The 14,209-nt window shown below is 34.2% G+C and overlaps 1 pseudogene; it reads right to left on the bottom strand.

The window, feature by feature from the left end:
• Nucleotides 1-2,070: 2,070 nt before the first annotated feature.
• On the bottom strand, nucleotides 2,071-3,202 carry LOC120214386 (annotated as a pseudogene).
• Between the last annotated feature and the right edge of the window lie 11,007 nt (nucleotides 3,203-14,209).

Below are 14,209 nucleotides of genomic sequence, written 5' to 3'. Positions count from 1 at the left end.
TATTAAAATAATTACAAAATAATATTTGTTCTAAATTCTCTCAACCATATATTAATGAACGTTCAATCACCTATGATGCAGTCACTGATGCTCATATCCGGGACCTCAATGAATAATAATCTTTCCTTTAGTTACTGAAGTATGATTTTCAATTTAATAATTAATATTATATTAACAATCAAATTTGTATAAATGTGTAATTATAATTTGCATAACCAAACATAATATAATCAACTAAACTTATTTCAGTGGTCAAAATTAATTAATGTTCCTGAATGTTCCAAGTTTGAGCACCTGCAATAATTTTAAACATGTAGTTACAATCTATTAGTCAGACATGTTTCTAGAATTAGAATTTTATTTATTACATCTCACATGTAATTATTAGCATATTCCCCTTGAAAGCAAACATATAATCCATTTTTACAATTCATAGTTAGATATCCAATGATATCTATCCATATCTACAACTAGTAATTTTAACATCTGTATCCACAAATTATTCGAACCCATAAAACCTATCAATATTCAAATCCACTGTACAAATTGTCATCGAGTCAAGCCTAAAACAAGGGAAAGTTCTACCGGTAGCCTTAATATACGACTAAAGAAAAGTACTATTGGAAATGTTATTAATTTTTTAATATTTCTGGTAAAAAATTACCTAAAACATTATAATTGCTACCGAAAATGTTATTATGGGCGTTTTACCGAGTTTGATAATATATTCAGTAAAAAGCTACCTAAAACATTATTTTTTCTGCCAGATATATTACTAAACCCTGTAAAGTGCCCAATAATAGCATTTCTGATAGAAATAATAATATTTTAGGTAATTTTTTACCTGAAATGTTGAAAAAATAATAACATTTTCAGTAACGTATTTTCTTAGTTGTATATTAGTCCCGCACGTGAGACTTCCTAAAACAATGGGTGAAAAAAAGAAAGAAAGTAAATGACCGATTTAGATTCCTATAGAGAGTTCACAACCAACCAGAAAGGCTGCCACTAGGAATAGTAAATAACAATGAATGCAATGCAGTAAATTCAACAGCAAGATATCTACGAAAAAAACAGCATATGAGGGTAAGAACTTCAGTGCCAGTTACAGAAATGGTGATGACAAAGTCAACCTGATCTGTCAATTTCAATAACACTGCCTCCAAAAACTAAGGACCACAATATGCTCATTGATTTCATTGCCAATACTTATATGATGAGTCCAAGCCTTTCATCAAGGATAAAGAATAATTACAGCTAAAAAAACCAAATTATGACAGTTGGGGGTTGATGATTCCTGAAACAAGTTTATAGTAGTCAACTCTGTCAAGTAAACAAAATGATTTCGAAAAGAGCTCCTGCATTTGCCAACACAAGTTCGGTACTAAATAATCTTGATCAACATCAGACAGAGAAAAAGGAAAAGCAATTAATGATAGATCGGATGTCGTATTCATGGTAAGTGAAGTACCCTTTCTGCAAGCAATGGGTGGGTGCAAATTCCATGCAAGAAAAGTAGTTCTGGCGTGAAAATTTAGGAATAATAAAGATTGAAAAATATATACGAGGTTCGTATATTTTAGCAGATAGCAGGAAACATGCATGGCTGGGGCAGCCAGATTGGCCGTTTATGTGCAACTATATTCTTTTAGAGAAACAAGAAATGATTCTTACTTGACCCGAGATGAAACTGGACATATGTAGTATGACTTTAAATTTCTATGTTTAATTTTCACAAACAAACCGATTTCCACTCCATCCAGGCCTAGCGAAGAAGAAAACAAATGAAATTTTCCTTACAACATAATCAACAAACCTCTGAATCAAACAAGTTAAGCCCGAAAACCAAGCTACTAAGCTGTGCAGAACTCCCACCTGCACATTCCACAGCAAAAAGAACAAAGCGCAAGACCATTAATAATCTTTTTTGAAAACGCTTGATGATGCAAGTTCAATAAATGGAAAGAATCTGTTATGAATTTAAGAGATGGAGTGCAGAAGAAGGGGTCAAAAACAAAATCCATTCAGTCCCTGTAGAATTCTGAGAACCAAATTATCCATCTTTTCTCACTATTTTCCCTTTTTTTTCCATTATACAATACTGAAACATTACAAGAAAGAAAGCCATCTTCTCTCAGGAATGGTACTATTTGTAAATTTACTGTCTCGATCCCTGAGAATCATCCGTAGAAGTCAGTTGTTGCTGGTGCTGGAGCACCCTAGCCTGCCCCATCTGCTGATAAATTTGGCTTAAAGCTTGATGATTTAGAACCCCGATGTGACCATCTTGAGACAACCCAAGTTCCAAACCTGGGAACTGCTGGTTAGCCGCTCCCAAGATTGAGGTGAAGCTCATCTGACCAGTATTAGTAGCTGGCAATTCAAAACCAGGGAAACCCAATCTTTTGCAAATAATTAGAGCTTTCAGTGCCTAAATTTGTTGTAGATGTACCAGACGATGACTGAAACCCATAGCCACTGACTGAGGGCCATAAACCTGGTGCTACTTGATGGGGTCTCCCCATTGCCCAACTGGTCCAACTGCTCCCAGAACCTACATTGGACCCTCCTAAATCTTCCATCTTTTGGTGCAACCCTGCAGATAGAGAGGCCCCTTGATGCGAAACTGAGCCTCCAGCTGCTGCCAAGGCCGATGCAGGTATGGTTCCGCTCCCTGTGGCGGCTATTATTGAAGGTTCGGCTTGTTGTAACAGCCACTGTATGGTTTCCCCATCGGATTTGTGACCCAATTCCCTGGTCAACTGAAAGATTCTAGCTGCACATAAAGCAGGCATCCTTATTCTCCTACCTCTTCCTTCAACTTTGGTATGCCTGTCTTTGTTAGAACTTCTCATAGGACCCAACTGGTGTTTCTTCCCTTCTTCTTTATCTGCAACAGTCTGAGGACCCTGGCTTTCAGCCGCCTTGTTCTCTCCCATGGTTTGTAGTGATGGTGGCACTGGCAGGCTCAAGAAGTTGGATACTTGAGCTGGGGTCTGCTTGGAGTCCTTGGGATCCATGAACAGGTAGGGTGGGGGCAAATTAAAGCAAAAACAACAACAAAAGCTTCTTAGATTGAAGAAGGTGACCTGAAAAGTCCCTAGACTTTCGTGAGTTTTCACTGTTTTTGGCAAGGAATGTGACAGACTAAACTATTTATTATATTATTGAAATCCCAACGCAAACCCAAAATGTCAAAAAAAGTTATCTTGGTTTTACTACATGTCTTTTTACTCCCCTTTCTTACTCTAGAGGACGGTTTTTGACTAACATTTCTGATTTGATAGCAGCTTTAGCTGCCAATTTTAGCTCAACAACACTAACTCTAAACACGACACACTCACTATTTCCATCGATTGGTGGATTCCTTACCTTTCTCTTCACTATATGCTACTCCATTATTGCAGCAGTGAATATATTTGTTCCATGACCATCTCTTGTGAGGGACTCAACTGCCCACGTGGATCAATCATTCTTTGACAAATCTGGGATCATGACTTACAGAGGCTAGACCGATCTTTCTGATGTCATTAAAACGGTAAGTTTATTTATATATGAAATTAATCAAGGGCTCAGTTCCCTCAAACTCTAAAAACAGTAGAGTCGTTTCTTTAGTTTCAGACTTTCAGTTGCGGAATCTTCCCAAATAAATATATGTAATAAAAACGGGCCCTTGAGCTGAGTCCCCAAAACCTCAGTTGGGTCATTAAACTAGCATGTAGGTCATTCAACTATTGGGCCAGTGTATTTTCACTATTGGATTATGTTCTTTTTAAATTACATCATTAAACTATTAAAATGGATTTAATTACGTCACTTACTATTAACTATTAAAGGAATTATTGATATGTTATTTAAATAAATTTATATAATTATATATTTGGTCTTGTTGCTTACATATTCTTTCAGTTTGATCTTAATTTTGATTTAATTTAATACAATAAATTTTGATGGCATTCTATTGGAGGAAAAAATGACACAAAAATGGAAGCGGAATCAAACTTGTGTGTGAGTGCGTGTATGAATGGGGAGATTAAGTTATAATAAACTAAAATAATTTTCATTTGTAACACTCAAAAAATTGGTCTAATATTTTTTTCGACGTCCAATGATCGGGAGATTCTTTTATTAAATGTTGACCAGAGTAGAAAAGCTAGTTTGGATAAATTTCTTGTTGAATGAGTTTATTTTTTACTCAAGTAATCATCCACATATATAGATATTAGAAGTTAGAATAAGAAATAAGTCGTTAAGTATAAATCTCCATAAAGACACAAATCCTCCTATATTCTTATTTTCTATATTAGTAAAATTTCTCTTTCTTTACTAGTACTATTTTTCGTTTAAGATTTTTACATAAAATCTTAGTTTTTTTTTCCTTCCAAATTTTACAATTACTGCTACTGTCATTATCTTCCTATAGTATATCAGTGTATGTTTATGACAATTACTGCTACTGTCATTATTTTCCTTCCAAATTTTACAATTACTGCTAAAAGTTTTTGAATGAGAGAGTGCAGAAAGGGATGCTTATATTGCATTATATGTTCATGCTAAGGGAACTGGTAATTTAAAAAAGAAAAAAAAAAAGAAAAAGATAAGATAAGATAAGAGTTATCTCAAAATAATTAATTTGTTTAGATTGAGTGGATGGCATGGCAATGACAGATTGAGAAAAGGACAGGGACTCCATTGAATTTCTCCTATAACAAAGTTGCTCCAAGGAATTTTCTTAGAGAAGGGTAATCTTAATAATCATATTACCGATGTTTATATGAGTTGTTGATTCATTTTTCCCCCATTGCCATGATGAATCCACAGAAGTTTGGCCACCCAATATTCTGATTTGCCTAGGAATTTACCACTCCTTTGACTACTACTAATCAACACATACAAGTAAAGCCAAGGGTTATCTAGGGTTTAATTAAAACGTTTTCTTTTTCATTTAATTGAATTCAATTTCCTGTGAGATTGCTTGTGTTTCTATGTTTCTTGTCAGTTTGGTGAATTGCTTGCTCAAAATTTACATATCTTCAGCTTTTTTTTTCCTTATGTATTTGTCATGTTCATTTAAATCCTGCAGTTATCATTAATTTATGTTTTGAAGTCTGCCAACTACATTTCCATTTTTGTTGAACAAAATCAAACCGCTTTTTCTTCTTATGGACCAAAATAAAACTATATGCTGAAAATATCGGTTAAGGACGAGTATATTGATCACACAATAAATTAAATATTGAGAAAAATCATAGATAGAAGAGGAGAATTTTCACTAATGTTGAAAATAGAAGAATACAAGAGGAATCTCATGAATCAATTGTCATCTAATCCTAATTTATAGTATCTATTGATAGGGATGAATAATTGATTACAAAGATAACATGTATATCAAAAAATCTAATTAAAATATATTTCCCACTCTCAATCAACAAAAAAAATAAAACAGACTCGTTACTTTGAACCAAATTAGATTTTCTACTTTCCCCAATCAATCAATTTGAATTAGATTGAATTTAAGTAGAACTCTAACAATATTCACTTTATAAAATGTAAAAAAAAAAAATCTAGAACACAAATTTACTATTTACATGACAGTCCCGTGCATCTCCTCTAGCTCGAATAGCCGGTGATGGAGACTAACCTTTATTTTTAGCTTAAATCTCTCAATGATAATGACATAGATTTACATGGGAAATTAAAAAAAAATGGCAAATGGTCATTAATTAAAAAATACACTAAAGTTTTTGACTTTTCTTTGCATGAACAAGCCATGCAAATCTTGGTCACCATAGTGGGGATATCCTTGCACATACATGTACCTCACTTTTCCTCCTTTTCTTTAATCATTCTTGCAAACTTGATAGTTAAGCAACTTTAGGATGGAGTTGGGCATGAATCATTGAAGAAATAAGATTTACTTATTCTTCTTTTTCGATTGCTTTCTCTTTTTGAAATCTTAGAAGAGGGCTTTGCTTTGATGTAGAGAAGACCAATTCTTTGTGCTGTGATGATTATTATGGTTGGAGTTGGTATGTTTACGGTGGTGATTGCATGGCTGGTCACATGTGCCTCCCATCATGGAGGCAAAGGGAGGCCCCCCATGTTGAAAAAAATTAACATGAATTCAAGCATCGACTAAATGGGAAAAGATCTTTGCTTTTCTCCATGGGTTTTTGAAACACTATTCTTTTCCCCACCAAGAGATAAGCTTTGGATCTTTGTTATTTGTTTCAATCATTTGTCCTTCCCTTTTCAAAACTTTGCTTTCCCCTTATTTCAAAGCCAAAGGGAGATAAATTATACTATAAGTTAAAGCAAAACACGCCAAAATTTAGGTGATTCCCCCATCAATCCTAAGGACCTTGCCACTTACAGCAATTTGGAACTACATTACATGACGTGATTTATCAGTTTTCAGCTTTAAAACAACAAGTTTGAAGCTTCTTTTTAATAATTAAAACTGGATTTTTAATAGGTATAAGCAAAATTCAATTCGGACTAGTCATTATATAATTCAAATATTAATAATTAATTAAAAAAAATAAAGTACTCAAATGGTCACTCGACTACATGGAGTTGTTTTGTTGAGTCTCTTAACTATTAAAAGTTACAAAATGGTCCCTTGATTATAAGGCATTGCTTTGTTGAGTCCTCCGACTATTGAAAGTTATAAAATACTCACTCAACTATTCATATTTTCGAACTCAACCTTTTACGTTAAAAAAATTAATTGTCGTCTGGGTTGGATGTTAATATGCTTTCTGACATAAGATAAAATTTGATCATAAAACTGTTTGAGTTGAATTTCATGGATCGAGACTTTGTTTATAGTATGCCGTTGAGCTAGTGCTTGAAACATTATCCCGTCGAGTCAATGCTTGAAAAAAGGCAGTGTCAGTAGATATAATCCCCTGAATCTCGTGTCAGTAGTTTGGGTCAACCCGAGACCCATAAGTTGAGCCCAATAGACCATTTAAAATTGTTTGGACCAAATTAAGTTGGAAAGGGCTTAAGTTGGTCCCGAGAGTTTAAGGTTTGTGATGATTTTAATAGGAGAAAAAGAAAGAGGGACCAAAGATGCGATTTACCCTTAGCTCAAATCAAAATATGAAAACCCTTTTATTTCTTAGTGATCCACGTGAAAACCATTCCTCTTTAACTTACCAAATAATCTTCCTCTTCTCTTATTATTACTATTCTTCTTCTCTAAGGATAGTGTAAATATGAAAGTTTTAAGAGTTTCAAGCTTGGTTTAAGCTTCATTTTAAGCCCCATTATCTCAGGTTTTACTCTTGGTTTGAAAAATGGGTTTTAAGGAGGTTTAAGAGAATCAAGTGATTTTGGTCTATTTTTGGTTTATTCAAGTTATAGGGAATGTTCTTAACCTCAATTCAAGCACTTAGTTGAATTAGTAATTCATTTTCTTGCCTTGTTTAGTGAAAGAGGTTGGGGGTGCTCTAAAGCTAGAGGAAAAGAGAAATTAACTCTTGGTGGATTTTAGGAAAGTTTCCAGCAATTACAACATGATAAGTGCTTAATTTAGTTAATATTTTACTTTTAAATTACTATTTAATCATTGATTTTTGTGGCTTATTTGTTCATTTTAATTCATTTTCTATACAGGATGTAAGATTATGGAAATTGCACAAAAAGGACACAATTCTGCAGATTTTTTATTTTCGGAATCAAAGCTGGTTGGAATTCGGATTTGGATTAAACTCAGATTTAGTATAATATTTTAAACATTATATTTTATCATTGTATTTTAGTTTAAATAGGTTTTTAGTATTTTAATTAAGTTTTAGGATATTATTTTTATATTTTATCTTTATCTTTGTATTTTAGTTTAAATAGGGTTTTAGTATTTTAATTAAGTTTTAGGATATTAATTTTATATTTTATCTTTATCTTTGTATTTTAGTTTAAATAGGTTTTAGTATTTTAATTAGGATTTAGAATATTATATTATTTTTAGGTATTTTAGTTTAAATAGTTTTAAGTGTTTTAATTAGGATTTAAGATGTTTTAGCTTGTTTTTAGGATTTTGAAGGCTATAAATACCCTCTAAGGGTGAGTCTAGAAACATATCTCTCTCATTTGAGAATAAAATCTTCTTTTTCTCTCTAGCTTTCTCTCTATTTTTTTGCATACTTTTCTATTATGCAAAGTATAACTTTGGTTATGCTTAGCTAATTTTCTTTCAAGCCGAAGACTAAAGCGAAGGCTCAATTCCAAACGTGAGAATTGTAAGGTACTTAAATCGCTTCGAATTTTCTTTCTGTTTTCTGAAGCTTACTTTTCAAATCAAAACTATTTCAACATTGGTCCGGATATTGTTATGGTTAATGTTTGAAGAAGGATTTGCTTATTGAAGCATATTCAACTTCCCGAGAACACACTTAGTAAAATTGTTTGCTAAGTGGAAACTGAGATCGGAATCAGTTGTTGTTGAAATGACACAATCCGAGTTGGCAGTGAAGAATTGTTCTTGTAAGCTTACGTGAATCTTGAAGTAAAAATGTGTTTCGATGATCAGATGAATTTGAGGTGAAACTGAAGTCTGAGGTTACTTTCACAAAAATTTTCTCTTTATCTTAATCTCTTTAATTTGTTTATTTGTTTATTTTTTTTATTTTTTTTATTTTAACCAAAACTTTAAAAAAAATCCCCCTTTTATATTTATTACTATTAATATTTATTATTATATTATTTTTCTTTATTTATTTATTTTATTTTAATATTTCTTTTCAACTTCATCTGGAATTCTATCTTTTTCTAAAATCAAGAAAGAGTTTTATTAAATCAGAAACAACACAGTCCATGTGGATCGACCCTGCTTCTCTATACTACATTTTTATTTTTATTTATTAAGAAGCCATGAATTATTTTGATAGCAAAACGACGGTTTTCAAATTGGCACCTTTTCCGGGGACTAATGGCAAGTACTGATTTATTTTTCTAGTTTTTGATTTATGATCAGAAGTAATCAGGTGAATTAGTAGATCTAGATCCAGAGATCGAAGCACGAGCACGAAGAATCCATGCACAAACACTTCAAGAAAAGAGAAAAAGATAAGAAGAACAAGAGCAAAGTTTAGAAGCAGAATCAATTCCAGAGACAGACTCTAAAGCAGACGCATACAACATTCCGATGGTAGAAGAAGAACAAACGATCCGAGAGCTAGCCACAGCTCCTGTCACTCAGACGCCATTATGCATTAATTTTCCTAGTGGCAGGACTCCGTTTCAATTAAAGACATGACTCATTCATCTTCTTCCCACTTTCCACAGCTTTCCCACTGAAGATCCGTACAAACAGTTGTTGGAATTCCACATGGTTTGCACTAGCATGAAACCACAGGGAGTTACCGAGGATCAAATTAAAATGAGAGCAAGATTTGTTATTTTATTTACCTCCAAATTCAGTTAATTCATGGGCTGACATGAATCGAATTTTTCTTGACAGGTTCTTTCCAGCGGCTAAAGCAAGCGAGTTGCGAAGGAGCATTCTTTCCATTCAGCAAAAGAGCGAAGAAAGTCTTTATGACTATTGGGAGCGATTTAAAAAGCTTTGCGCACGTTGTCCGCAACACGGATTAAGTGAGAAAACGTTACTTCAATACTTTTATGAAGGTCTTTTACTAATGGAGATGAAAATGGTGGATGCCACCAGTGGAGGAGCATTCGTTAACATGACCCCAACAACAGCAAGGGAATTAATTTCAACCATGGCAGCCAACTCTTAACAGTTTTCGAGTGAACCCAGCCGACAGGTTCACGAGATAAGTACATTTTCCCTTGAAAATAAGTTAGATAAATTAACTGAAGTAGTTAATTCACTTGTTGCAGGAAAATCTGGAGCAACAAGAGCATGTGGGATATGCACAAAGCTAGACAATCCGACGGATTGCTGCCCGCTGATATAAGAAAGAGGCAATGCAGAAATCAATGCAGTAGGGAACTTTCCAGGTCCTCCACAAAGACAATACAACCCATACAGCAATACTTACAATCCAAGATGGCGAGACCACCCAAACTTCAGCTATGCGGTAAATCAGAGACCAACTTATCAACAAAGGCCTCCTCCTCAACAACAAACACAAAACTCATCATTGGAGGAACTTATAGGAAAGTTAGCAATTTCACAAGAAAAGCTCATTGCATCCCAAGAAAAATTCCAAAACCGAATCGAAACACATCTTCAAGAGTTAGATAATCAAGTAAGCCGACTAGCTCAAACTATGGAAAAATTGGAATCACAAGGAAAACTACCTTCTCAAACGGAGTTAAATTCGAGAGAGAATATTAGTGCCATCACACTCAGAAGTGGAAAAGTTATCTCACCCGAAGTTCCAGCAGAAAAAGACGCACATCAGGAAGAACAAGAGGAAACACTACCTCCAAAAATATAAGGTACGTCTGACTCACATCATTCTCTTTCTTCTCATGAAATCACGCCACCACCCTTCCCATCAAGGTTGATGAAGCGTGATGAAAGAGCTGAAGAAAGGGAGATCTTAGAGGTTTTCCAAAAAGTTCAAGTCAACATACCTCTTCTTGAAGTAATTCGACAATTACAAAGGTATGCTCGATTTTTAAAAGAACTTTGCATTACAAAGAGGAAATTAATGGGACACGAAAAGGTAAATTTTGGAGAACATGTTTCTGCAATTTTTTAACGAAAACTCCCACCAAAGATGAAGGATCAATGTATGTTCACTATACCTTGCAAAATAGGTAATTTCAAAATTAAACATGCAATGTGTGACTTAGGAGCTTCAATTAATGTTATGCCATTTTCTATATATAAAATGATTACTAACGAGCCTTTGAAGGAAACAGGAATAACCATACAGTTGGCTGATCGATCTGTGATCTATCCAGTGGGAGTAATGGAAAACGTCTTGGTAAAGATCGATGTATTATTCTTTCCTACAGATTTCTATGTCATTGACATGGAACATGATAGGTCGTATTCTTCCGAGGTATTGACATGGAACATGATAGGTCGTATTCTTATTCCGAGGTACTCTTAGGCCGACCCTTCCTAAGCACAACACATACAAAGATCGATGTTAGAAGTGGTATACTAACAATGGAATTTGATGGTGAGATCGTTGAATTTGATGTTTACAAAGAAATGAAATGCCCTGATCATGTTGAAAGAATTAATTTTGTTGATATTATAGATCCTTTAATTGATGAATATATTGAATCTAATTTTTCTTATGATCTTTTTAAGGATCCTGAACTTTGCCACAAAGATGAAGAAAGGGAGTTTAAAAATATTAATTCAATCAATTCTGATTTATCTTTATATTCCTCTAAAACTAAAATTTTACCTTCTATTTTGTAGGCACCTGAGATAGAATTGAAGCAATTACCGAAGCATTTGAAATATGTCTTTTTGGGCAAAAATGAAACTTTTCCAATGATCATCTCAAGTAAATTATCCAAAGGAGAAGAGGAAGCTTTGGTAGCGATATGCGCTCTCAAAAGAAGCCATAGGATGGACCATTGCGACATTAAAGGATTAAGCCCTCGACTTGCATGCATAAGATCAAAGTCGAAGAAGGACAAAGCCATCACGTGAAGGACAACGTCGATTAAATCTACTGATGATGGAAGTAGTAAAGAAAGAAATTCAGAAACTCCTTGACGCTGACGTAATCTATCCAATTTCGGATAGTAATTGGGTAAGTCTGATTCATGTTGTTCCCAAGAAAACGGGAGTCACAGTGGTCGAAAATCAAGGAGAGTTAGTGCCAATAAGAGTTCAAAATGGATGGCGAGTTTGTATTGATTACAGGAAGTTGAACTCTCTTACTCGAAAATATCATTTTCCTCTTCCTTTTATAGATCAAATGATTGAAAGATTAGCTGGGAAAACTCATTATTGTCTTGATGGGTTTTTAGGTTTTTTCCAAATCCCAGTGGCGCCAAAGGATCAAGAAAAAATGACTTTTACTTGTCCATTCGGTACATTTGCATATAGACGAATGCCCTTTGGTCTTTGTAACGCACGAGCCACCTTCCAAAGATGCATGCTAAGTATATTTTCCGACTATGTGGAGAAGGGCATCGAAGTCTTTATGGATGACTTCACGGTTTATGGTAACTCTTTTAATTAATGTCTTGATAATTTAACTAATGTACTTAAAAGATGCTTAGAATATAACCTTGTTTTGAATTATGAAAAATGTCATTTTATGGTTGATAAAGGGTTAATTTTAGCTCATATTGTTTCCTCAAAAGGGATTGCGGTTGATAAAGCTAAAACAGATGTTATACGCTCACTTCCTTACCCCACAACTGTGAGGGAAAATTCGTTCTTTTCTTGGCCATGCAGGATTTTACCGCAGGTTTATTAAGGAATTTTCGAAGATAGCACAACCTTTATGCAATCTACTTCAAAAGATCAAGACTTTGACTTTAATTCAAAATACAAAGAGTTTTTCGATTCATTAAAGGAAAAGCTTATTTAAGCTCCAATTGTTCAGCCAACAGATTGGAATCATCCCTTTGAACTTATGTGTGACGCATCGGACACTAGCGTTAGAGTCGTTCTTGGCTAAAAAATAGGGAAAGAGCCACATGTCATAGCCTACGCGTCCCGAACCTTGGACTCGGCTCAGAAAAATTATTCAACAACGGAAAAAGAACTTTTTGCTTTAATTTTTGCTTTAGAAAAATTTAGATCTTATTTGCTTGGTACTAAAATTACTGTTTTTTCTGATCATGTAGCTATAAGGTATTTGATGAGCAAAAAGGAAGCAAAACCAAGGCTTATCCGGTGGATCCTACTTTTACAGGAATTTAACTTGGAAATTAAAGACAAAAAGGGATACGAAAATTTGGTAGCAGATCACTTGAGTCGAATTCCCCTTTCCACATCCAAACCACCACTTAGAGAAGAATTTCCTGAAGAAAAATTGATGGTGGCGCAAAGCATAACTCCATAGTTTGCAGACATGGTTAATTATTTAGCCACGAGTAAGTTACCATTAGATTTGAGGAGAGCTAAAATCAATCGAATTAAGCGAGAATCCCAATACTATATTTGGGACGATCCTTATCTATAGAAGCAGTGCTCGGATCAGGTAATTCGACGATGTATTGTCGAAAGTGAGGTAAACTCAATTTTACAAATTTGTCATTCTTACTCTTGCAGTGGTCATTTTGGGCCAAAACGTATAGCTCATAAAATTCTTTGAATCTGGTTTCTATTGGCCTAACATCTTTCAAGATTCTTATCTATTTTGTAAAACTTGTGAAAGATGTCAACGTACAGGTAATGTAAGCCGTAGGAATGAAATGCCGCTTAATTATATACAAGTTTGTGAAATTTTTGATGTTTGGGGAATCGACTATATGGGTCCTTTTACTTCGTCATTTGGAAATACTTATATTATTTTAGCTGTGGATTATGTTTCTAAATGGGTGGAAGCTAAAGCCACTCAGAATAATGATGCTAAAACTACAATTAATTTTTTGAAAAATATTTTTTCCAGGTTTGGCACGCCACGGGCTATAATAAGCGACAGAGGAACATTTCATCAATATACAATTTGTGAAATTTTTGATGTTGGGGAACGACTATATGGTCCTTTTACTTCGTTGGAAATACTTATATTATTTTAGCTGTGGATTATGTTTCTAAATGGGTGGAAGCTAAGCCACTCAGAATAATGATGCTAAAACTACAATAATTTTTGAAAAATATTTTTTCCAGGTTTGGCACGCCACGGGCTATAATAAGCGACAGAGGAACACATTTCATCAACCGAGTAATCGAGTCGCTAATGAAGAAATTTGGAGTAACTCAAAGAATTGATACTGCTTACCATCCACAAACAAATGGACAGACAGAAGTATCAAATCTAGAAATTAAAACAATTCTTGAGAAAATTGTTAAACCGGACCGAAAAGGATTGGAGTTTAAAATTAATAGATGCACTTTGGGCATATCGAATTGCTTATAAAGGTCCCATTGGGATGTCACCATACCGGCTTGTTTTCGGTAAACCATGCCATTTACTGGTCGAGTTAGAACATCGGGCTTATTGGGCCGTTAAACAATGTAACATGGACATGGATGCAATTGGTGAAGCTCGGAAATTACACATTCAAGAACTTGAGGAAATACGAAGAAATGCCTATGATAATGCTCAAATATTTAAAGAAAAAACAAAAGAATTTCACGATAGTA

The sequence above is a fragment of the Hibiscus syriacus genome, unplaced genomic scaffold (assembly GCF_006381635.1).
Source record: "Hibiscus syriacus cultivar Baekdansim isolate YM2019G1 unplaced genomic scaffold, ASM638163v2 tig00110059_pilon, whole genome shotgun sequence".
Lineage (NCBI taxonomy): Eukaryota > Viridiplantae > Streptophyta > Magnoliopsida > Malvales > Malvaceae > Hibiscus > Hibiscus syriacus.
This window is presented reverse-complemented; position numbering and strand designations above follow the sequence as displayed.